The following is a 25,171-nucleotide window of genomic DNA, read 5'->3' on the forward strand; positions in this document are numbered from 1 at the left end:
GCAATTGCCTGGTTGGCTCACATAAGAAGTGGCCATGTTGGCAGCGAGGCAGGTTATGCATAGGCTCAGCAACATGGACTTCCACTCACCAAAGTCAACCTGACAATTGCTGTGACTGAATGTCCAATATACAAGCAAGAGACATCAGCACTGAGTTTCACATATGGCACCATTTCCCAGGTTGATCAGCCAGCTACCTGGTAGCATGTTGATTACATTGGACTGCTTCCATATTAGAAGGGAAGTATTTTGATCTTATTCAAGTAGACAGTCTGGATATAGATTTGCCTTCCTTGCACAAATATTTCTTCCAAAAATATCATCTAAGGGCTTACAGAATTCCTTGCCCACTATCATGGTATTCCACATAGCATTGCTTCTCATCAAGTAACTAATTTCACAGCAAATAAAGTGAGGTTCATGGAATTCAATGATCTTACCATGTTCTCTAGCATTTTTAAGCAGATGGTTTGCTAGAATGGCCTTTTGAAGACTCAATTATAGCACCGGTTAGGTGGCAGTAACTTGTAGGTTTGAGGCCAAGTTCCCCAGAAGGCTTCATATGCTCTGGATCGGTTTCCAATATTTGGTACTGGTTCTTCCATAGTCAGGATTCATGAGCAAGGAATGACAGGTTATTTCTCCCTGAAGACTTCCTGTGACTCTTAATCAATTCTTTACCTGGTCATTCAGCCCTGTAGTCTATGTGTTCTTTTCCCCATCACACTGAACCATCTGATGCATTCACTAATTGGCTTTAATAGCTATGTAATCTGTCACTTCAAATGTCATGTTGGAACGCTGGGGCACCTTCTGTCTTGGGAACCATACCTGATCATCAATTTTGTTCTGATGTACTGAAATGCTAGTGATAATGTGTTTTGAAAGCCATCCTCTTTTCTGAGTCTAAAATGAAAAAACATATATATATATATATATATATATATATATATATATATATAAAAGAATGGAAATAAAGAAAAATAAAAAGAGGAATGGGGGAAGAGAGAGGGAGGGCACAAAGAAATGAAGGAAGAATGAAGGAAGAAGTGAAGGATGGAAGGAAGGAAACAAAGCCTCTGTTCTCGGCTTTCTCCTTATATAGAGCAGGTTTTCCTCCTTGAGTAGGAGTTAGGTGCCCAGGAATTAGGGCCAGAGTCCGGTGGTCTTGTTTCACCCTATCGCTCACTGCCTGTTTTATTTACTTTAATGATTTTCTTAGTTTAGTGTTTGGGCTTTTTCCTCCTTCTTGGGTATTCAAGAGCTTCCACATACCCTATTTCTCTCCAACTCAAGGAGTATTTGCCACTCCTTCCTTTGAACTATGCAGGAATTGTTTTTGAAGTTCATCATTTATCAAGGTTAATAATAAAATACACAAAGTTCCAGGCATTATTATCACTCTTCTATAAATTGTATCACAAAATACCTCTGCAGATTTTGACTCTATGTCTTATACCTGCACTTCCAAAACTCCTTTTTTTCCCACTAGTGCTTGTCCAATATGTCAGCATCATATTGAGATATTGAGAAGATAAAGCAATATTAATTTTACATGCAAAAATCCTGATATCCATAATACTAATAAATGAATAATATCTTTATTAGAAGCAACTTCTGTATTCATTTTTAATGTTTAATCGAACAGTTATCAAGGTAATGTTTATTCAGATTTTAATCATCACACATATGGTCTCTAACTTTTTCATTTTTATATATTTGTATATTGTTCGACCTATCATGAAGCATGCTGTTAATTTTATATAATTATGAAATGTAATTCTCAAAATGATATAAACATATATAACAACATATTTAATACAGTGTTTTATGTAGTTACACTTGATTATATATATTTATATATAATATAGAATTTTCAGTTTATATAACTTTTGTAGCTTTCCTTTTTGTATTATAAATTACATTATTCTTGATCATTAAATGATTTTGATAAATCATTTGGATTTCACATTTTCATGTTTTCTCACTTAAAATCTTTTTTTAAGGACAATTCACTCAGAATCTTTAGAAAAATTATTTTAATTTTGCTTCCTTCTCAATTTAAAATGACAGCACTTTCTAATAAAAAATTTGAAGAGTAATAATAGTAATTGAAAATTTGAAGTCAAAATTTAAAACCATAGACAGAAATCTTTAAGATTACTTCCAAATTTGATCATGTACAATTGAGAATTTTAATTTTTTATGGTATTTTCTACTTGCAATTTAATGGTAATGTAATATTATGCACCAAAATTTGAGATTTATGCCTTTAAGTATTATATAATACTTGGGAGAAAATGTAAATAATACGTTACTGAATAAATGTATATGATATATAAATACCTAAAACTAGAGTATGAATTTGCTTTTAAAAGTTTACAGCATTATATATTTTCAAAAAACCGAAGTCCAGAGGGGAATATGCATATTTCTTTAAACAAATGGTAACGCAATCTTCCTATCCCCAGGGCAGATGTGAAGACACATAATTTATATATTCAAAATGCCTGATTCTAAAGAAAATGAATAAAGGAAAAGTCCCTTTGTAAAACAGATTGGTGAGGAATTTAAACTGTATCTTACCTCAGATCTTTTACAAAGGATATATATTAACAGGAAAGGAAATACAGGAATCTATGAGGATGATGGAGAAGGAAATATAAGGAGCCTGAGTGGACATATTACTGTATCAGGTCTATTAACACTATAAATAATATTGAAAATATTTAAGGAATTAGTAATTAGAGTTACTTCAAACTTCATCATTTTAATTAGTTCAGTAAGAGGTTAATGTTTACTTGACCAAAACTTATCTCCTAGAAGCTGACCTACCAGAAAAGAAGCTGGCTCAGGCAGAGCCCCATGGAAAGCTGTCAAGGTAAAGTGGTTATGCAATTGCTTTTGGTCAAGAACAAGACTTGATCCTGCCAATGAAAGGTTTGTGCTTTTCCGTGCACAAATATTGGACTGGCAGGATAGGACTGGGGCCAAAATTCTGCTGTTATGTTGCTATTGTGTCTTGACCCTGATCTAATTAAGAGGGGGTACTTTAGGGGCGCCTGGGTGGCTCAGTTGTTAAGCGTCCTACTTTGGCTCAGGTCATGATCTCATGGTTTGTGAGTTCGAGCCCCAAGATGGGCTCTGTGCTCACAGCTCTGGGCCTGCACACTGCTTCAGGTTCTGTGTCTCCCTTTCTCTGTGCTCCTCCCTTGCTCATGCTCTGTCTTTCTCTCCTTCAAAAATAAATAAGCATTCAAAAAAAATTTAAGAGGGGGTACTTGATCACTCATTCAGCGTAAGAGATCCTGTGGCCCAAGGATCAGCATCCCTTTCCTGGAGTGTGATGTTGTGCCTTGCTAGATTTCTGGATATGTACTAGAATATCAGGGACCTGTACACCTGCTACCACTGCTAACCCTGTGTATTTTCCCAATGATCACACTTTCAACAGTCTGGGCATTTGTGCACTTGTCCATTTGCTCTCATTTGTGGTACAGTCAGCTCCATAGTCAAATTTAAGAATAAGCTATGTTATGTTCTTTGAGAAAATAAGAGCTTTGTTTTGTTTTGTTTTAGATTACTTTGGTCACTTAGAATTGCCAATACAGGAATATTGTATTGTGTCTTGCTATTCCTTTTCTTCTCAAAATTTATAGATATTTGTAAGGCATTTAATTCTCATTTCACAACAAACTATCTTCTTAAAAATAAGGAAAGAAGCTGACAAGATTATTTGATGATATTACACTTTACCATGGGTACACTGGTCTACTGTTAGAATGTCATAACCTAATGGAAGTTAACTCAATTATAGATTTACATGGGATTGAAAACCTAATTCATTTTCTTATACAATAATTAGTGATTGCTATCTGCAACATGCCTATATAGCTACAAATGTTGTTTAGGCCTACGGTAGGGATTTTGCTTAGTCAGTTGTCAAAGGCTCACCAGAGAATGACACCTAATTTGTGATATGACCGTTAAGTAGAAATCAAGCAAGTATAGATGAAAAGGCATCTTATTCTGGGTAAACAAAAGCAAGCATAAAGGACCGAAAGCATGTGGGGGCATGACAGAAGAAAATGAAATAAAAGTAGTGTTTTGCTCAAAGAAGATAAAGAAGAGTTTTGTACACCCTGCAGCAGGAGAATTTGGTTGGGGCCAGGTCATGTGGTTTATAGACCAAACTGGTGAACTGCGAATTGATCTTAAGAGCATTTTAAGGGCAAAGAATCATAATTTGGAGAACAACACGGTTGTATGAGTTTCGACAATATATCTCTGACTATGTTATAGAGAATTCAGATTAGATGCGGTTAGGAGGTGTTTTCAGTAGTTCAGATGAGACATAATGATATCTTGGGTAAAGGTTGTGGTAGTACAGTCAAAAATAGTTGATCAGAACAGAGTTGTTTACAGTGTTGCATGTACTTGCTGATGATTGAATATGGAAGAAGTGTAAGAAAGTAATTCAAGAATGACTTACACAGTTGGATGGTGGTACAATTCGCTGAAATTGGGAACAGTGGGAAAAGAATAGGGTTTAAGGAAAAAGATGGTGAGATCAGTTTTGAGTTTATTGATTTGGAATGCTTTGTGACATTCTTCTAATAGGAGATATTTTATGGTCAGTTATACACATCAATCAGAAGCCAGGCAGAGAAGTCTGGAACGGTAGCACACATGTTCCATTTAATTGCAAATAGGTTTCCCAAAAATAGGCAATAGAAACAATTGTGGATCATTTAAGCAGATGTGTGTGTTTATTGGAAGGATTTTTATTAGACAAGGGTTTTCTAATATGACCACAGAACCAGGCTCAGAAAACAATTAAGAGCAAAGAATGCAAGGTGGCTAAATCCAAGCAAAAAATCCCGAGCCCATCTGGTGAGAACACTGATACCCCCATCTCATACACCTCCTACCCCTTTGTGCCACAGGATATTGGATATTGCAAGCACTGCTGTTGCTACTGGGACTGCAAACGAGAAGCTGCTGTTGTGCCTGCTGCTAATGTGAAAATGAGTCCTTTAACGTTTGTGATGATTTGCCTTCCTAGTTGGAGACTCAAATTGCTAGGCATGTGCACCTGATTATCCAACCTAGAACATATGCCTGTGCTGGAAATGTGCATCTCTGTAGCTTCTCTGCAGCCCAACTGGTCTCATTCAGTGCAGAGTCCTTCACTCATAGGAATGGGTTTCAGACAATGAGCAAGCAACATTGTGACAAATGTCCAGGCCAGTCCAGGCATTATACTGACTATGTAATAGATTTTAAGAATTTCTTAAGGAGAGAATATAGTTGAGAAAATGAAAATGCTTCCATGTAGAAGTTCATCTATATAATTATTCTTATATGGCCAAACATGTCTCAGAAAGATTTCAGTGTGACAATCCTTAATTTTTGTCCCTATACATCCTTGTGTATTTGTTTGATTGACTTAATAACCTGAGTTTACCCTTCCGTGATTGCTTTCATGCTGGAGTATAATAAGGAATTATGTATAACAAGCAGTTTATCTCAGGAGTCCTTTCTTTTAATGATACTCTGCAAGTGAGCATTTTCACCTCTAGTAAGGCAGAAAGAAAGTGGTGAATATTGCTGGGCCAGACTGATGGCTAAAAATAATCAAAGACTGTGACTTTAAAGATGAATTAGTATTGAGGCAAATTATTATTTTTTAGCACAGTCTATCTACTACGGACTGAATTGAATCCCTTCCCCTCCCCCCTCCCCCCCCCCCCCCCCCCCCACCAATTCAGGTATCGAAGCCCTAACAACCCCTTCCCTCCATGTGACTGCTTTGGACATAGGTCTTTAAAGAGGTAGTCTAGGCTAATGATGTCATGAAGATGATGTCCTGATACAATAGAACTGGTGCCCTTCTAAAAAGAGGAAGAAACCAAAGCTTCTCTCCAAAATATGAGAACACAGTGAGAAGGCAGCCATTTCTACAGGCAAGGAAGAGAGCTCTCAGGAGAAACCCAACATGCTGAGACCTTGATCTTGTACTTCCCAGTTCCCAGAACTGTGAGAAAAAAATTCCTGTTGTTTAAGCATCCCAGGCTATGGTGTTTTTTTTAATGGAGCCTGAGAAGACTAAAGCACTGTCTACCTTCTACTGATTTTGTACTCCCTGCAGTTTTAGGAAAAGATGAGAAGACTCGCATTTTCCAACTTTGACTGAATGATGGAGAGCTACAAAGATCAGTAGTTATATTATAATACCATGATAATGTTTGAAGAATTCTCTATGAATCCATAGAATAAAAATGACCTGTATTAAACAAAACAAGTCATATTTACCTATACATAAATAAATATATTTTCTGAATTCTAATGCAATAATGAATTGTATATATTATTATAAGTAAACCACTTATTTATATATTAGGCAGAATTTATTACTGAGAATATTTAATAAGAACTTTTTTATATAAATATATGTTAATAGTGAAATCATTAAAATGTTTTAAAACCTGCTAATATCCATGTGTGGGACATGCATCATGATGAATATATTGAGTTTACATTATTTTATATTATATACATATTTATTTGCAAAAATATAATTGCCCTTTGAGAAGTTATACATTTTTCTTATATTCATTTAAGACAATGGTGACTTTCAAAAATCTACTATTATTACTCAAGATTAACAGCAAATACTGCATTATTTTCTAGAAGTGAATGAGATGTTTAATGGGCCTGTCAAAACAAATTAAGACCTTATCAAAGGAATTTAGCAATAATTGCTAAAATAATTTTTTACCAGAAATATACACATATCATACTATCTGTGACCAAAGCTTCTACCTTTCATTCTCAATATCCTCTCTCAATGTCATCTCTTTATTTTAGCTAATTATATTGCTTTTCTATGTCATATAAGCAAAACATAATTAAATCTAGAAAAAAAATTGACTATATGTATTATTTTATTTAACTAAGAAGTCTTTAGGGCCTTTAATATTATCTACGTAAACAAGATTTACATTAAAATACTTTTTGTCTTGGCCCTAAGGAATATCATCAATTGAGTCAGGACAGGATAGAAAATTAATTTAGGAGGGGTGCCTGGGTGGCTCAGTTGGCTAAGCAGTTGACTCTTGATTTCTGCTCATGATCTCAGGAGCCCCTCCTAGGACTCGGCACTAACAGCCGGGACCCTGCTTAGGATTCACTCTTCCTCTCTCTCTGCCTCTTCCTCCACTCTCTCTCTCTTTCTTCTCTCTCTAAAATTCGGGACGCCTGGGTGGCTCAGTTGGTTAGGCGTCCAACTTCAGCTCAGATCATGATTTCACAGTTTGTGAGTTCGAGCCCCGTGTCGGGCTCTGTGCCGACAGCTCAGAGCCTGGAGCCTGCTTCGGATTCTGTGTCTCCCTCTCTCTCTGCCCCTCTCCCACTTGTGCTCTGTCTCTCTCTGTCTCTCAAAAATAAATAAGTGTAAATAAATAAATAAACAAACTTAAAAAAAAGAAAATTAACTTAGGAGACTATAGCACATATGTACAAATTGATTTCAAACATAGTTCATGAAATATTATTAATGTACATTGTAGTTTATAATTATTAGGAAAATTGTCTTACTTTAGAATTTTGAATAATTATTCCCTTTTCCATCCTAGATTAAAAATAATTTTCCTGTAATTAATCTCAAATGTTTAATTATATGTATTAATGTGTTGGCCAATAGTATAGGTAACAACGTGAACTGTTACATTAGTTCAATTACAGTTCTTCCTAGAACTCAATTAGAATTCATCAAAAAGGAATAGTTAGATTGGACAATGTTTGTGGATTTTTTCTGAACTGAATATAGGGTTTGAGTATTAAAAGGAAGCTGCTGAAAAAACAAAATTTGTATGAGAAAGAGAACATAAGATGATTACATTTCAAACTTCTCTTAAATGTATTTGCAGGATAATTTTAATCAATCAAAAATATCCCATGACTCTATAAGATATTTACAATAATCTTGCAACTAAAATTTAATTTTTGATAGTCATTATTTTGCCTTATTGTCCCCTTACTAACTTATGAAGATCATCACCTTTTAACTATAGAAACTATATACAAATTGGTGGATATTTGCAATGAACTGTGGCTTCTTTGCATTTAACCTACACATTTTTAGGAGACTTTCAGCTTCAAACTTCCCTTTTTTTTATAGCGCAGTACAGGTGTGTGACCTAGGTCCGACAATTCAGACCCAATTTGAGATTCAATTTTCAAAGTAATAAAGAAACAGATGCTTGGTTGAATTAATATTGTGAAAAGAGTGGGAGTGGAGGCATCCAGATTTTGAAGGTGGAAACTGTCCTGAGTCAAATATTCACCACTGCTATGACACATTCATTAGATAGCATACTGGAAAGTATCATAGAGAAGACCAAGAAAAAAATATTTACGATGAAAGAAAAACTCACTGTTACATGTAGATGGACTCAAACTCATCACTCCGTGTTTCTCTTTCTCATAAAGGTTTTGCATAAGTCCATTCTTGGTCTAATACAATGGGGTAATATTTGTATATTTCAATTTAGGAGTTGTTTGCTATTCCTGACCCCTTCTCCCCGCCAAGGAAAAAACAATGTTAATTAAAGTGTTGGGTGTTTAGTTTTTGTTTTCAGTCTCAACTGGCTTTATGGTATAAAACCAAGGTATTTCCTGTTTGCAAGAGGTAAACATTAAATATAATGATTTTTATAAACCTCCCTGTGAAAATGGGATGCCATTGGACTCATAGCAAATTTTTTTTTTACTCTAGTAGAAAAATTTTCATCTAGAGAATTTTTACTCTGATATTTAGAGCACTAGATAAAGGGTAATTTTATTTATAAAGTTAACAAAAGTTCTCTTGGCCAAGGTGGAGAAGGAGAGGAAAGGGAGAGCCAGATGGAAGATGAGTATCAACAGAAATAATTAGAAATCTCAAAGACAGAGATTTCTGCTCCTTTCTTCTCCTAAAATTTTGGAAGACAACGTGCAGTGGGTGCTGTCCAAGGTACAGTAAAGCTTACATGTAGCATTTTAGAAAGAAAAGGAATCTGAAATAGTATCACTTTGTTTCTCAGGGACTGTGTGTGTGATGGAGAATATCCAAGTTTTCCAGAGGGAGATCATTCTGGACAGCTGCTTTCAGACCCAGTGAAGTCTGGGATTAAGATCACGTAAGTATAAAAAGGAAATTCCTCTCAATACGATGGCTTAAGAAGGAACACGACTGAAAATTTCTTCAAAGAGGTCAGTGTGGCTGGAGGACAGTGACTACAGATATGGTAGTAATAGACTAGGGGATAAAAGAAGGATTACAAATTTTAGGATCTTGGGAGACATGCAATGATTTTGGTGTTTGTTCTAGATAAATAGGAAACCATTGCAAAATTTTTTTAGCACAGAACTTGCATGAGAACTTTTATTTTAACAGGATTATAATGTCTGCTGTGTTAAATACAGGAAAAAAAAAGTCAGAGCAGAGTAAAGAAGATACTGTTGCAGTAAATCAGGTTAGAAATTATGGTGGCTTAGTTTAGAATGTTAGCAATAAAACGGATGAGTAGTCAGAGGCTGGATTTATTTTGAAGGTAGGGTCAAGATGATTTGTTGATTATGCATGTCTGAGCTCTGAGAGAAAGAGAAGAGTTAAAGATTCCTTTAGTTTTTTTCCTGACTATATTCAAGGATAGCTTATCATTAAGTTGAGGAAGAATGTAGGTGGAATGGGTTTGAGAGGTGCTGGAGTACAGCAGATGAATTTTGAACATGTTAAAATTAGAATGGCTATTATACTTCCAAGATAAATTATTAAATAGTAATGTCTGTAGCCTCTGGAAAATCTACAAGGAATTACCCTGAAAATATAAATTTGGGAGTAATCAGTAGACAGATGATATCGCGTGCCGTGGAAATGAATGAGTTCTCCAGGAGATTGAGTGTAGATATAAAGAAGTTCAAGGACTGTCCCTTAGTGAATTTCCACTTCACAAGTTCATAAACTAGGGAATAAACTAGGGAATAAACTAGGGAAACTAACTGAGAGGCAGTGACCAGAGACGTAGAAATAAGATCAATTACTGTTCTGTGCTGGAAGCAAATATAGAAACCTTTCCAAGGAGGAGTAATGTGAAAAATGCTGTTGATTAGTCAAAGAAGATTCAGACCAAGAATTGACCATTAAGTTAGATATCCCCTGTGTTCCATCTATTCAGCCTATTTTTTTTCCTATTTTTTTTCATTCCCACCAACAAAACACAACCACTGATCAAACACTAATCTTTTTAGTCTCTTTATAACTTTATCTTTTCCAGAATGTCATATAGTTCAAATCATACAGTGGATAGACTTTCAGATTGGCTTCTTTCACTAAGTTGTATGTCTTTTTTGTGTTAGTACACTATTTAAATCAACTAATAATATGATGTGGCATGGATGCACAACCGTTTGTTTATCCATCTACCTTTTGAAAGATAACTTTGTTGCTTTCAGTTGGGGCAAGTAAGAATAAAGCTATAGGTATTTCTCTAGGTATACATTTTTTTAAGCTTATTTGTTTTATTTTTGAGACAGAGAGAGAGAGAGAACGAGCAGGGAGGGGCACAGAGAGAGGGAGAAAATGAGAATCCCAAGCAAGTTTCACACTGTCAGCACAGAGCCTGACACCTGACCTGGGGCTGGAACCCAGGAACCGTGAGATCATGACCTGGGCCAAAATCAAGTCAGACGCTTAACCGACTGAGCCACCCAGGCACTCCTCTGTTCGCATACATTTTTAACTCATTTTGGTAAATAAGAAGTACAGTTGATGAATCATATTAAGACTATGCTTACTTTTGTAAGTAACTGCCAAATATTCTTCCAAAATGGCTGTACCATTTTGCATTACTACCAGCAGTGAATGAGAGTTAATATTACTCTACATCCTCTGACAATTGGGTATTGTCAGCTTTTTAATTTTTTTTTTTATTTTAACCATTTGTAGTATGTGTGCAGTGGTATTTTGTTGTTATATGTACTTCCCTAATGACGCATGATATTGAGCATCTTTGTATGCTTATTTGCCATCTTATATCTTCTTTGGTGAGGTCTCTGTTCAGATCTCCCATCCATTTTTTAATTTTTTTCTTATTGTAGCATTTTAAGAGTTCTTTGTATATTTTGGATAATAATATTTTATTAGATATGTGTTTTGCAAGTATTTTCTCCAGTCTGTGGCTTTTTCATTCTCTTAATGGTATCTTTGGCAGACCAAAAGGTATCTAAAAAGTGATTTCCTGGGGCACCTGGTTGTCTCAGTTGGTTAAGCGTGCGACTTCAGCACAGGTCATGATCTCACGGTTCCTGGGTTCCAGCCCCACGTCGGGCTCTGTGCCGACAGCTGGGAGCCTGGAGCCTGCTTCGGATTCTATGTCTCCATCTCTTTCTGCCCCTCCCCCACTCATGCTCTCTCTGTCACTCTGAAATACATAACATTAAAAAAATTAAAAAAATAAAAATAAAATAAATAAAATAAAAAGTAATTACCAAACTCAAGCTCATGTGGATTTCTTCCTAGTAACTTCTAGGAGCTTTATAGTTTTGCATATTATACTTAGGTCTGAGATTTATTTTGAGTTTATTTTTGCAAAAACTTTTAAGATCTGTGGATATAAAATTGAGTGCCAATTTTGGGTATAGGGATATTGTATGGGAACATCCAAAGCCAGAGGTATTCATTCATTAACAAAAATTTATTATGTATCAACCATTTGCAGAGCCCATTCTAGATGCTGGCAAGGACTGCACTACCCATCAAATTCCTTCTTCTAATACTGACATGATCATAACAACAAACAAAGTTAAAGTCTCTGTCCTGGACTGACAGTGCAATCAATGTTTGAGAATATCAGTCCAGCAGATTGCTATTCATGTTCTTTTCTTCTTTCTAGACATGAAATTTTATTTCATTTCACAACTTTTTTTTCGGGTAGATGCGGCCATAAGAATGTGTTCTGGTCAATGGAATGTGAATGGAAAGGATATGGACCACTTGTGGATCTGGCCCGTAAAATCTCCTAAGTAATTCTCCCTCAACTTTTGGTCTTTCCCACATTTACCAAATGAATAGCCAATATCAGAGGACTTAGTGAAACAACGGGTCATGGGATAGAAGGTGTCTGGATCCTTGAATTGCTGTGTATCAGATTGTTGCACCCATTCTGCTGACTCCACTAAACTGTGCATTAGACAAAATTAAAAGTGTGGTTGAATTAACGGTATTGGAGTTGTTAATTTTAAACTTATACTGACAAAAAAATTCACTCTGCTGAAACTGTCACCCCTTAAACACTAAGCAAACTCCTCCTGCCAACAAATGTAGGCAACAGGTAAAAACAGTTACATGCTGTCAGAAGCTAGTAAGTAATGTAAATAAGTGAAGCATGATATACTTATTGCTGAAGAGATCTTATGCCTAAAGACACCAGCAATTATTCAAATGTCAGTTTATTGTTTTCTTTTGTGTTGCTGTTATGATTCCGTCAGTATTTGTAAGAGGCTTGATGTCCATGATTTTGCTTATCTTATTCAGCATATTATCCTAAGATGTATTTGGCCCACAGATGACAATAAATTTGTTTTTCTTTCTAATAAAAGGATGATTGATGATGTGAATAGAATGTGGGATAGAGTCAAAAGTACCTTTATATTTATCAGTATACTCTCCTTATCCACCTACTAGGACATAAAGACTGTAACTTATTTATTTTTATGTCCTTATAACATTTAGAACCTTGCTTCTTATATATAATACTATCAATAAATGATTGTTGAATAAATGCTCAATAAATACTTGTTGAATTGACTTTTAGGCTTGGTCTTCTTCCATAAATATGAAATGAATTCATTTTATATAGTCTTTTAAAATTGCTTTTGTCTGTAAATTCATATTTTCTCCTCAGAGGCAAAACTCCATGATCAATGTGAAGGATTGTTTTTCTTCCTCCTACAAGGTATGTATTTCTTCAGAATAGGAAGTACACGCATTACGGAGATTTAGAGACACCAAGAGAATTGGCAATCAAGTAGCTCAGTTTCTTTTATTTCTACAAGGGGTGAAAGGCCTTAGGAGTTCATGAGACAGTAAAATTAATGATGCATCCTAATTAGGTAAATGTTCAGGTTCTTTCCCTGATTGCAATACTGTATAAAATACAAGGAGAAAATGATCAAATCGTTTCATATCTATCTTTCCATGAAAATAAAAATCCTCCTACATCCTGTCAGTCACTCTGTTGTGGTCTCATTTTTATCTCACATTTCTGTTAATATTTTGCTAATTCTCACTGGCTTCTGCACTTACTATTATATTATGCTTAGTATCTTTTCTTCATACCATCTAATTTTCATATATTCTTCAAATGTAATGATTATTATTTACTTTCTTACCTGCATCAATATTTGTTACAACCAAATCAGCATGCATTGGCTGCTAATATGTGTAAGACTCTATGCTAGCAGTATGTAGTAAATGAATAAAGCCATATACTATTATAAATTCTTAAATTTTTAGTTTATTTCCGGAGACTAGAGCTATTGTCTAGTTGTCCCCACCCTGGTTTCTATTCACTCTCTATGTAACCATGTTGGATGAATCACCCTGCTTTTTGAGGAAATCAAGTTTCAACCTGATGAAAGACAGTGGTTTGTTCAATACCTGGAGGAATGGAATGCCCATGAAGCAAGAATTTGCTGTAAAATCTTAAAATTCCTAGAGAGGAGAGAACATACTACTTATTTTTGAACTCTTTGCATGACTGGCTTTATTAGTTTCCTGTTGCTGCTGTTACAAATTACCACAAACGTGGTAAAAAAAAAAACAACACAAATTATTAACTCAACGATTTTGTAGGTCAGAAGTCTAAAATGGATTAGCAGGGCTTAATTTCTTATGAAAGCTCTAGGGTATCATCTGTTTCCTGCCCTTTTCAGCTTCTAGAGGGTGTCTCGACTGCATTCCTTGGCTAATGGTCCCTCGTCCTTCCATCTGTTTCTGTCATCACATGTCTTTCTCTGACTCCATCCTTTTTGCCTTTCTCTTATAAGGATGTTTGTGATTATATAAGGGAGACACAGCTCGTCTAGGCTGCTCTCTATATTTCAAGGTCCTTACCCTTGTGAAATTTACAAAACTCCTTAAATTACGCAAGGTAACACAGTCACACATCCTGGGAATTAGAATGTGGATGTTTTGGGAAATTTTATTCTTTCTATCAGACCAAATAATCATTGAAATTCAGATACAAGGAAGGATTGTAAGGAAGCTGTATCTTATCATATCTTGAATGTTTTCAAAAGTGTTACTTTTATAAGTTACTTCAAAAATTGTGCAAGTTTGGGGCACCTGGGTGGCTCAGTCGGTTAAACATCCAACTTCAGCTCAGGTCGCGAAGTAATCTTGCAGTTCTTGAGTTTGAGTCTCATGTTGGCTCTACTGGCAGCTCAGAGCCTGGAGCCTGCTTCAGATTCTGAGTCTTCCTCTCTTTCTCTGCCCCTCCCCCACTCATGCCTGTGTGGGCTCTCTCTCTCAAGAGTAAACATTAAAAAAACTTTTAAAATAGTGACGATTATTCATGTCAGTTGATAATGCATTAATCCATATGACCACTACGCCAATGAACATATTTTGGTCATTGTACTCATGAATAGATTTTGGAACTATAAATAATTTAGAAACAATCATTTTTGTGAATATCAAAAATCTTAATTCTAAGAAGTCTGATTAGCAAAATGTTATATAAACTGATAGTTTTATGATTCAGCTCACAATATTAGAAACTTTTCTCTCTTCTATAAATATATTTGACTTGCAAAAGTTGACAGTTGAAGAATTTACTAACACATATCTTATTTCCAACAAGTTAGGAAATATAATATGGTGGATAAAAACAGCTTAATTGTTTCTTTTAGTAATCAATAATAGTGCTTTAATTTCTTCATACTTTATTTCCCTTATTCTCAAATAAATGAAATGCTTTAATTTATACAGCATGGTGAAAGGATAAATTAGTGTGATGGGTAATAAGGTATTTATAAAAATACAAAGTCTCATGGAATAGGAAGGGGTCATCATTTTAAAAATGGTTTACTAAGGCCAAATATATGTCAAATATTCTGAAAATATTTTGAAAAATGCTGCCACTTAGTCATAACATTTCTAAATGTTGGATAAAAATTAAACACAGTAAGTCCTTGTAGGAATATTAAAGATGGAATGTTAAGCTTAGTACTTAATTTCATCCATTAAATAAACAGTTATTGAGTTTCTTCTCTATGTAAGGTCTTGTACTAACTGGTGCAGATTCAAAGCAAGAGGGGCGAGCATAAATATGAAAACACAGTCATGGTTTCTCCTTCATGAAACTGATAGTAGGCAGCTTTTTTCTGAAATAGGTTAGGCTCTGAATTCTATTACATGGCTGTGAAGACATTATTAGTCACACAAAAACACATACAGCAATACAGATGCTATTTAACAAATGTTTCCAGAATGCTTCTAGTATCCCAGTAATTTATATGTGATAGAAAAGTGCAACGGCAATCCACCTAGACTTTGGAGTCATAAGACCTGATTTCTAATTCTGAATCTTCTACTTAGTTTGTGACTTTGGACAAATTAATGAAGCTCTTTGAGACTGTCATTGCGTATATGAAGTGCTTGTAACCAACTTGCACAGTAGATATTGAGATAACCTATTTGAAGAGGCAGGTCTATACTAGGTTCTTCAAAATATTCTATGAATCTACTTACATTTCTCTTTAACAATTAGAAATTTTTATTCAACAACAGGTAGGTTTTAAATAAGACTAGAATTTTTTTGATCTTTAAAATGTAAAATAACCAATATATATTCTTTCTCATATGTATTCCATCTTTTGCAATATTTCAGATTAGTGTGAATAAGAGCACATTGTATACATTTAAAAATATGTTCACATTTGCTTTTATTCTTATTTAATCTAAGAACAATAATCCCTTTGAATAATAACTGTCAATGGATTTTGTTGTTGATATTTGTCTTTTAGGTTTGTTATTTCCAAAAAAAGTAACTTGCGTGTTACTCAAATATTGATGTCTATGAAGGAATGAAGAAGAATGGCTTCAGTCACTCCAGAAAACTGAATATTCCTAAACCACTGAAGTTTTATAACTTTCCTCATAGTAAGAAAGCTCTTTGTTAATGGAACATGGATTTATTTTTGCATAATAATGTTTCCATCACAATGTATTGTCTTAGTCTCTGCATTTATTTCCTATTGTACATGTGTGTGTCTGTGTGTATGTGTGTGGTTTCAGATATAAGTTTAATTAACCTTCTTATTTTGAGATGATGGCTTTCTTCTCGATACACGTCTATTTTTTATATCGGTAGGGAAATTTAAAAGTAGAACTGCAGGTGACATGATGGAATGTGCTGTTGCGGGTGTTGGAATTATCTACACGTTAAGGTTGTATAGGGGGTGGTTGGTAATAGTCTAGGGAACAACCTAGTGAAGTACAAAAACACTGAGAATCTTTTCTGAGAAAGTAAAATTACACCAAGAAATGTTCCCCAACCATTGAGGGCAGGGATGGGGTGGGGCGGGGGGGGGGGGGGAACTGGGGAATATAAACCATGATAGGGAAATAAAAAATTTCTACAATGGAGAGTATTAGTTGTCAACAAAATAAACTCCAATAAGGACGCAATTTATTCATCTTTGTACTACCTTCTCTTTCGTCTATTCCTTATCCCAATCTTAAACAATAGCTGCTTTAACAGCTAGTGTTACAGTTTAATGGATTTACAATGAATACTACCTAAGAAGTTAGGAAAACTACATTTAAAGTTCCTTGGATTACCGGTTAGTGAATGATTACACGAATCACTTAACCTCTCTGGTTCTCAATTTCTTCATCATAATGAAGGAGTTAGACTCAATGGCCATTAAAGTTCCTTCAAGTTCCAACATACAGTGGTCCCCTCTTATCTCTGGTTTCACTCTCCCCGGTTTCAGTTACCTGCCCGCAGCTTCAGTTTCCGGAAACTTCTGACAAGCAGTCAGAAGGTCAACAGTAGCCTAGCGCTATGTCACAGTGCCTATGTCATTCACCCTACTTCATCTCACCACCTAGGCATTTTATCATCTCACATCATCACAAGAAGAAAAAAGGTGAGTATAGTTCAATACACACATCACAATACGATACGTGAGAGACACACGTTCACATAACTTTTATTACACCATATTTTTATAATTGTTCTATTTTATTATTGTTCAACTCTTACTGTGCCTAATACATAAATTCAACTTTATCATAGGTGTGTATGTGGAGGAAAAAACATAGTGTATTTAGGGTTCTCTACTATCCATGGTTTTAGGCATCTGCTGAGAGTCTTAGAATGTATCCCCTGTGGATAAGTGGGGAACGCTGCTGTACTTTTTTTGAGATTCAAATATCTTGGCTCAGTTTATTTAGCAGCACATTCATTTTATGGAGTAAGGCAAGCAGATGCCTGCACACTTAGGTATTTAAGAAACTTTAGGCACTTTCAAAGAGAAAGATCTAAAACCAAAATAAACATATAACAGAGACTAAAGAAATTTAAATATTCTAATGAGGGAAATTATATATGCATACCTGTGTGTGATATGACCCTTTCATATGCAAGGAACAGTTTGAATTTACTTATCTTCTACATTTTTGTTATAATTTTGATTTAAGGTTAAAACAATCTGAAGCATATTGACATTTTTATTGACAAAGCAAACTGACTCACAATTTCCCCAATACAATATACCTTGAATATTGCTTTTAGATTAGACATTTTTGTGGATTAATAGTTAACAAATATATCAGGTGGTACCTATACCACTAAAAAGAAGGAGCCAGGATAGCAAATAAAAACATTACCAGTAATATAAAATGTGCTTAGATACCCATTATAGATGTGCATTGAGATGATCCAGGAAAAGATATGCTGAGTATAAACTTATAATGTATAACTTTTGAGACAGATCTATGTACAAACCAGGTAAAAGCTAGCTAACAGATGTAAAAGCCTATGGCTCTATTTTGAGTTTCATCACACTTAATCATACGATTTAGTATAATGCTCAAAGACTTAGCTAGTTTAATAAACTTTAAGTGCTATTAACTATGTTAAAGTTAAGGAAACATGGGTCACAAAATTAATATTTTTTAATCCTGTACTTTTTATTCTCCAAATATTTAAAAGAACATAAATCTTGCATTTATTTTACATATAAAATAAAAATTTTAATATTATACTTTCTAACTTAAGTCAAGTTGGGTCCTCAAAAAACAATTGTATTTCTTTGAATCACAATTTAGGTAAGTAAGTTTAGCAGCATATTAAATCTTACATGAAAAATATGCTGTCTAATATATCACAACTGTTAAGGTTGAGATTGTAACAAATTTAATTCGGGGCATCCATCCCCCTACCAACATTCGTCAGCCTGCGTAAAACAGAGACATAACACAGAAATGAGCTTTTGGGTAAAATTAGATCACTGAAGAAAAACTTCTGCTCTAGGTCCTTATTAGGGCTGGAACACAGCCTAAGAACAGAAAGAAAAGAAAAGTTATACACACACATGAAATTTTTTCCCTGGACAATGTTGATAGTAATAACGACTACAGATACTTGTGCACATGCACAGTTTGCCTTTATGTTGTAATATGACACTTAGCTATCTCTCTTCTGGGATTTCCTAGTAGAGATTTCCAGAAAATTGATGACTTGAAATAAAGTCTATTCTTATCAATGGAATTTTAATGTCAGATACTTTAGATGAAATTAAAACCATCCTATTTGTATCAGGAATAGCTTATTCTTTATCGTTAAAATTTGGGAATAAGGGGTGTACAGTGTAAGGTATGACAACAATGGAGAAAAAAATAATACAGATATTGTACCAGTAAAATATCTGTAACTCAAAATTGCAATAATTTCTCTTAGAGCAAGTCTCCTTTAGTTTTTCACATCCACACTAGTCAGCTTACGCTTGATAAACCAAGTTCACACAATTTGCAAGGTGGATTGTTCTGCACACTTAGTGACATATGATGTAAGCACAATCAAGAGGTGTTTGGCTTCCTCCCTCTTTTACACATAATGAGCAAATGCAGGTTGGGGGTGCTATAGACTCATGAAAACCAGAGGGCTTTCTGAATTTATAGCTATCACCACAACATGCAAATAGCTATCTTGGATGCTAATAATTTGTATCTGGTACAAGAGTTGGAACAAAGATGTACAGGTTAGTAAGGGGTATGAGAGCTTTAAGTTACCTTTAGCTTAAAGCTTACTTATTAAGCTTCAGCTGAATACACATTCTTATTTCTGGAGTGGAAAGAATATCATATTTTAGAACATGGCCAAAATATATGAAAACCATGGACACGGAGCTACTACAGTACCCATTTTCTTCATTTAGAGAAAGAAAAGTGTTAGTAAGAAATAAAGGAGATATTTAAATACTCTTCTAACAAGCAAGCGGGAATCAGCTTTACCTGTGTGTAGGTTTGGAATATAAGAACTGAAGCGCCTTAAAGCCTTCATATTGCCTCCTTAAAAGCCCCCTAGTTCAAATTCACCCTTACACGCTGCTATTCTCCTAGGAAGAGGGAAAAGAAAATTTCCACTGACCCAGCTCGTGATTTACATACAGAGAGCAAATAAATGAATGGAGTGGGGGATGGGCCGGTGAGAAGCAATGTGTTTCTTTTTCAACCGCAGAAAATAAGATTACTTACCAAGAACATTTTTATCCAGGGCAAATGTTTATTCCCTCTATCATTCGGCGCCTCAGTCTCTGCAAGAAATCAATTTCCACTCTACCTTTCCCTCCTATTTCTGAAAAAAAGAGAGAGAGGCGGATAATGCTTAAGCTTCAGGGTCCAGAGGAAGGTAGAGCAGAGGGCGAAAGACTCCCACAGCGCTCTTTATCCAGATCCAAGCTCAGACAGGGAACCCATGGGGAGGGAGGGACCTTCCCTAAGGAGGGGACCGAGGGTGGCGAGGGGCGAATCATTTCACAGCCAAAATATAAATCATCTACGAAGAGAGTTACCAGCCCCTAGTCACACAAGCAATCCCCTGGGGAAGTAGGTTTCAAAGAGGAAAGGGAAGTTCCTCACTTGAAAGAGAGGGAGAGAGAGAGAAAATAAGAGAGAGAGAGAGAGAGAGAGAGAGAGAGAGAGAGAGACGAGAGACTGCGATTTGGGTTGGGGTTTGGGCTTGTAGAAGGGATGGGACCGTGGAGAGCAAAAGAGAGAAGGAACAAAGCTAATCTTACCCGATCGATCAGGCGATCGTGTGTGCTGTATCGGGATACGAAAATGGCAAGATAATGCATTCGGCAGCAAAGCCATTTCTAGCACTCTCTCCCTCGGTAACTGTGCAGGAATCAGAGGGGCCGCGAGAACCTCACAGACTGTCACCCGCCTCCCCAGGAACGGTCCTCAGAACCTCCAAAGCCCCAGCTTCTAAAACAAGGCATTTGGAGCTGAGGTTTCGGGTGGAACCGAATTGCCTTGAGTCGCGGGCTGCAGACTTCTCCGAGAAAACAGGACCCGGGAGGGCTCCCGCTGCCGCCGCTGCAGCTGCTAACAACCGCTCCAGGCCCCCGCGCCCGAGCCTCCGGCACAGCGCCCCCGAAAGCGCCCGGCCACTCGGCCTCCTCCGCATCTTCAGCCCCTCGATTACCGCCCCCCCCCCCCCGCCCCAGTGCAAACCTCTGATGATTTGGTCGTCCTAAAGTGACCACAGGGGCTTATTTGGGGGGGGGGGTGTGCTGGGATTCCTTACTACGCCTCCCTCAGTTGCTGCGAGTGAGAGAGTTCAAGGGAAATCCTAGTGAAATACACTGATGGAAAACTATTAATCCTAGTAATAATGTGCCCAACGCAGGTAACTCTTAAAGAACTGAGAGTGGGAAGATCAGAGCAGGATTTCCGAAGCAGTGCCCTCTTGAATTCTCATTGGATCCTTCCCAGCAGCCTAAATCATTCTTGCTGCTGTATCTATCAGGATGACTACAGCCCTGCTCACTAGTTCTCTCTTTATCTCTTGTCTTCAGCACATCCTTTTACTTCTCTTTGCAGATTTATCTGTATCTCACCTCCTGTTCTCTGGGGTTACACCGCTTCTATTTCTCCCCACTGTATGGGCATGTTACAGTCAGTAAATTTTCACTTTGTCTGCCCAAGGATCTTCACAAATAAGCCCCCCACCCCCCAAAATAAAAGGCACCTCTTTCGCATGTTGCTTCTTTTCCTTGGGGGTTCCGTGGCTTTCTGTGTAACTGGTTTTTAGTTGGTTACATGCCACCAGGAACTGCTGATTTTTTCAAAGTTCCACCACCCTGCAGCTCATCACTACCATAATTTGGAAGATCATGGAATTTCTGTTTGAATCCTGGATATCTTTTTCTCACAGTCATCTTGCTTCCTGAAATGTCCTCTGGTAAGTTATTCTCCTTACATTTTATTAGAAACTTATTGCTAGTGTTATTTTTAATGAGCTGTGTTGAGACGATATCTCATTAAAAAAATATTTTTTGTTACTTTCAGAACTCAAACATCTATGTGACTGTTAATTGATTAGTATATTAGTTGCAATTGTGCTACCAAGATACAACCCATGTGATGAATTATCCCATCACCTTTTACATTATTTATTTCTGTCCTCATTTATATTACAGGTTAGAGGAAACATTAACCACCCCTCCCCCCTCCCATTAATGCTTCTTGGCACACATTCTTGTGCCATTTGAAAGGTCAAATTTTATATGTTTATCTAAGAGTAAGCTTAAAAGAAACCTTCAAGAAAATTTCAGGGTCTGGGAAAGTTCACTAGTCTCTGATCTTCAGAAGGTTGTTCAGGTCAGCATTTGTTCATTGCAAGCAATTACATGACTGAAGGAGGACTTTTGTTAAGTGTATTTTTATGGGTTTAGCCGGACACTAAGTGCTAATAGCCACTCTATGGTAAGAAGAAGAGTGGGAGTTTTAAGTGAACCATTTTTTTTTTTTCTCACAGTATCCCAAACATACATGAACATATTATTTTGGGCATTGTATTTCAATACAGGCATCATACTTAGTATATTTCTGATTTTATGAATTTAGCTAGTGAACAGCTAATTCGACACACAGTACTCATTTCAGAGGAAGAAAGCCATCGGAAGGAAGCACTGATTATCTTCGTTCTAATAAATTGAAATTCAGGGGCAGACCTCATATGAAAAATTTAATTACCTCACTCTTCACACTTGTTCAGCCCCCAGACTCAATTTTTACTAAGTATGTTAATATGGCAGTGTTTTTGGCTTTTATGAACATTTTTTTATGGGCTTAACTGACAGTTATGATTATCACTTCCCCTTTAAGTATAGGTATGTTGAGGAACATTTAAATCTTAGCTTTTACTTCACATATTGACAAAGACAGTGTATTAATTAAATACCAAGCCTGCGTGTGTTAGTTATCTCTAGTGCATACTAAGGTTTGAGGGTTTTCTCTGTGACCCCCTCTCCTCCGCCCAGCCCCCCTTAAGAACAAGTTTCTGGATTCTACAATATTTCTCTTTACTGGGATGGATGGAGGTGAGAACCTATTATTTAAGCTTTTTACTTCCCTTACGTCTTTTCGTTCTTCATTTTCCTTTTATCTCTCTTTTTTTCCCCCTTTCTCGCTCTCTCTGTCACTGTTTTTTGTTTTTTAATTTCTCGGAAAGAACTGTTCCTGCCCTCATTGATGGCTGACGCGACGACCTAAGTAATGCTTTTTTTAATTCAAAAGCCCTTTTAGCTTCCAGACATAAAAGTACTCCAGCTGCAGCGTCACCCCATCCCCCAGTCTCAGGATTCAAGGGCTTTCCCCCCTTGGCTTCCACCAGCAGCCCATCAGAGCAGGGCTGAGACTGTGGTCCACACCACTTGGCGCCCCTCACCCGTCACTAGTTTCTACCTGGTCTCCTTCCCAGTCTGGTCGTCCTGACAAGTGCCATCAGCAGCCCTGACTTTACTTGAAGAAACGAGGGTTTCGCATAATTCACCCATTCAAATATCCTCTTTGGAGGACTGTTGCTATTGCGCAAGGGTGCAGGAGGGGGGTTAGGGGGAAAAAAAAAGCCAAAAACACCTAAAAACAAAACCAAAAAACGCAACTTTCAGTGCAGTCAGATCTTTTCTTCCTAACCTAGTCTACTCCAGTGAAGCACAGACGTACGTTGTTGAGGTAAGTGCGTTTTGCTATATTCTAGCCTGAAACTCAGGCTTGGGAAGGGGACATTTACGTTTGAAAGGCTCTGCCACCGCCAAGGACGCTTTAACCGGAGGGCTATCAACAGGCGACTGTGCCTGGAGGCTTCTCCGCAGCTCCTGGCAACGCCTAGGCCACCTGGGCGCGGAGAGCGCGGACGACAAGGTGCTCGGTGGCCTGGCTGGCCCTAGGCTCGGCGCTGGGAGTGGGGATGGCGGCGCGGGGAGGGACTGTGTCCCGCACTCTGCCCGGCCAGCGCAGGCTCCGCACTCAGCCCCTGCGGCGCGCAGTGCTCGGTGTGGGCAACCGCAGCCCTGGAGCGCGGGGCGCGCCGGGGGGCTGCGTCCGTGCCCAATGCTCCGTTTCCAGCCTGCCTCAGGCCAAACTTGAGCAAAACCTCTTTTCTGCGTGAGAGGACGGACTTGGGAGCTCTAGACTCTCTTATCAACGCCCTTCTGCATTTGCATTTATTTATTTATTTATTTATTTATTTATTTATTTATTTATGTTTTTTAATGAGCTATATCTAAGACTAATAAATGACGGCTCTTCAGCATGCCCGCTTTGTAAAACCCTAATCGCCCTCTTCATCCCCCTGCTTAGTCGGACTCACACTTGCTAACTGACTTCTCAGGCTCCGTGTTAAAGTATCATTGACCGTCATTCCCTGTCTGCCTTCACCAACTCTCAAGAATCTGGGGGGGAGGGGGGGGGCGGGGGGAGGAGAGAGAGTTGAATTTCAACTTGGAGATGGAGCTTGTGATATAAGGTTGAAGTTAAAGCAAAGAGTGGGGTTGGGAGCCGTGTGGCTTATATTAGACCCACTTTCCAGTTGGGCTTTTATTTTTTGTTTCCCCCTTTCTGGAGGTGGGGAGGGAGGTAGGAGGATCTGGGACTGGGCGCGCTCCCCTCCGCTGTCCTGGAGGGGGTGGTGCTTCTTGGCCGCTGGTTACTGCTGGTTCTGCAGCCAGGCAGTGGCAGAGAGTTTAAGTCTCTGATGGCTGTTCTCCTAGTCCCCAGGAGTTGAACCAGAGAGCGTTTTACTCTGCACCGGGTCGAGAACGTGATCAACCCTTTAGAGCAGGGACCTCCTTCTAATGGGGATCGGTCTGGAAAAGGCTGGGGAGGCTCTGCCTCCGAAGATAAGATGCCTGTTTAGAGCTGTGTGAGATGCCAACCAGAGGCTTGAAAAGAGGAAGAGGTGACTGGGGTTGCAAAATAACCCCACTATTGCTTACAGATATTCTAGCCAGTCAAATGTATGTAAGCAAAGAAGAAAGCATCAGGGTATAAAACTGTCACAGCAGCCTCGAAGACAGAGGATTCAGAATTTTGAGACTTTTTTTGCATGCTGTTTAGATTTGTCATCATGCAGTTAAGCAGGTAAGGACTGAAGGTCTATATTTTATTGACAACCATGTAACCTGCATTTGACCAATCCTGTGATAATCTTTTTTCTGCCTCAAGAGATGGGATACATGTATTTTCAGATGGTTCTCCTATGATGCATAACTTCGTGGTATTCATATTCGTGAGCCGTTTAAATCAATTTAAATGTTTAACTTGCATTCATTGAAATGTGTAACAATGCTACAAAAATCATAAACTGGGCAGAGGTCAAAGGAAGAAATGGGGAGGGTACAGAGTTGGAGGGAGGGATGCATTACCCTGATGAAGTATGTAAAATAGTAGTTGAAGAAATGCCTTGAAATTGTGCTTCTTGTTAAGGTCACAGACCTTAATATAAGGACAATTGGAGATTATTAAGGGCATCTTGAACTAGCAATTTAATTCTGACTATTTGAGAGAAATGTTTAATGGGTTATAGTCCCATTATTTTCTCACTTTCAA

The 25,171-nt window shown here is 37.3% G+C and overlaps 1 protein-coding gene and 1 long non-coding RNA gene across 4 annotated transcripts in view; one reads left to right on the plus strand and one right to left on the minus strand.

The window, feature by feature from the left end:
- Nucleotides 1-17,399: 17,399 nt before the first annotated feature.
- On the minus strand, nucleotides 17,400-20,704 carry LOC144614820 (uncharacterized). The gene is made up of 3 exons (XR_013553027.2): nucleotides 20,353-20,704; nucleotides 19,811-19,910; nucleotides 17,400-18,612 (listed from the first exon to the last, which is right to left on the minus strand). It is a non-coding gene; the product is annotated as an uncharacterized LOC144614820 (long non-coding RNA).
- Nucleotides 20,705-20,899: 195 nt separating this feature from the next.
- Nucleotides 20,900-25,171, plus strand: part of BRINP3 (BMP/retinoic acid inducible neural specific 3) — a 410,242-nt gene continuing 405,970 nt past the window's right edge. The window contains exon 1 of one of the 3 annotated variants that reach the window (XM_078440541.2): nucleotides 20,900-21,521. The gene's annotated coding sequence lies outside the window, so the exon portion shown is untranslated. Of the gene's footprint in view, nucleotides 21,522-22,766; nucleotides 23,297-24,216; nucleotides 24,704-25,171 lie in introns of those variants that run through there. The other 2 variants (XM_078440542.2, XM_078440543.2) reach the window with 2 other exon arrangements.

The sequence above is a fragment of the Panthera onca genome, chromosome F1 (genome assembly GCF_046562875.1).
Source record: "Panthera onca isolate mPanOnc1 chromosome F1, mPanOnc1 haplotype 2, whole genome shotgun sequence".
NCBI classification, from domain to species: domain Eukaryota; kingdom Metazoa; phylum Chordata; class Mammalia; order Carnivora; family Felidae; genus Panthera; species Panthera onca.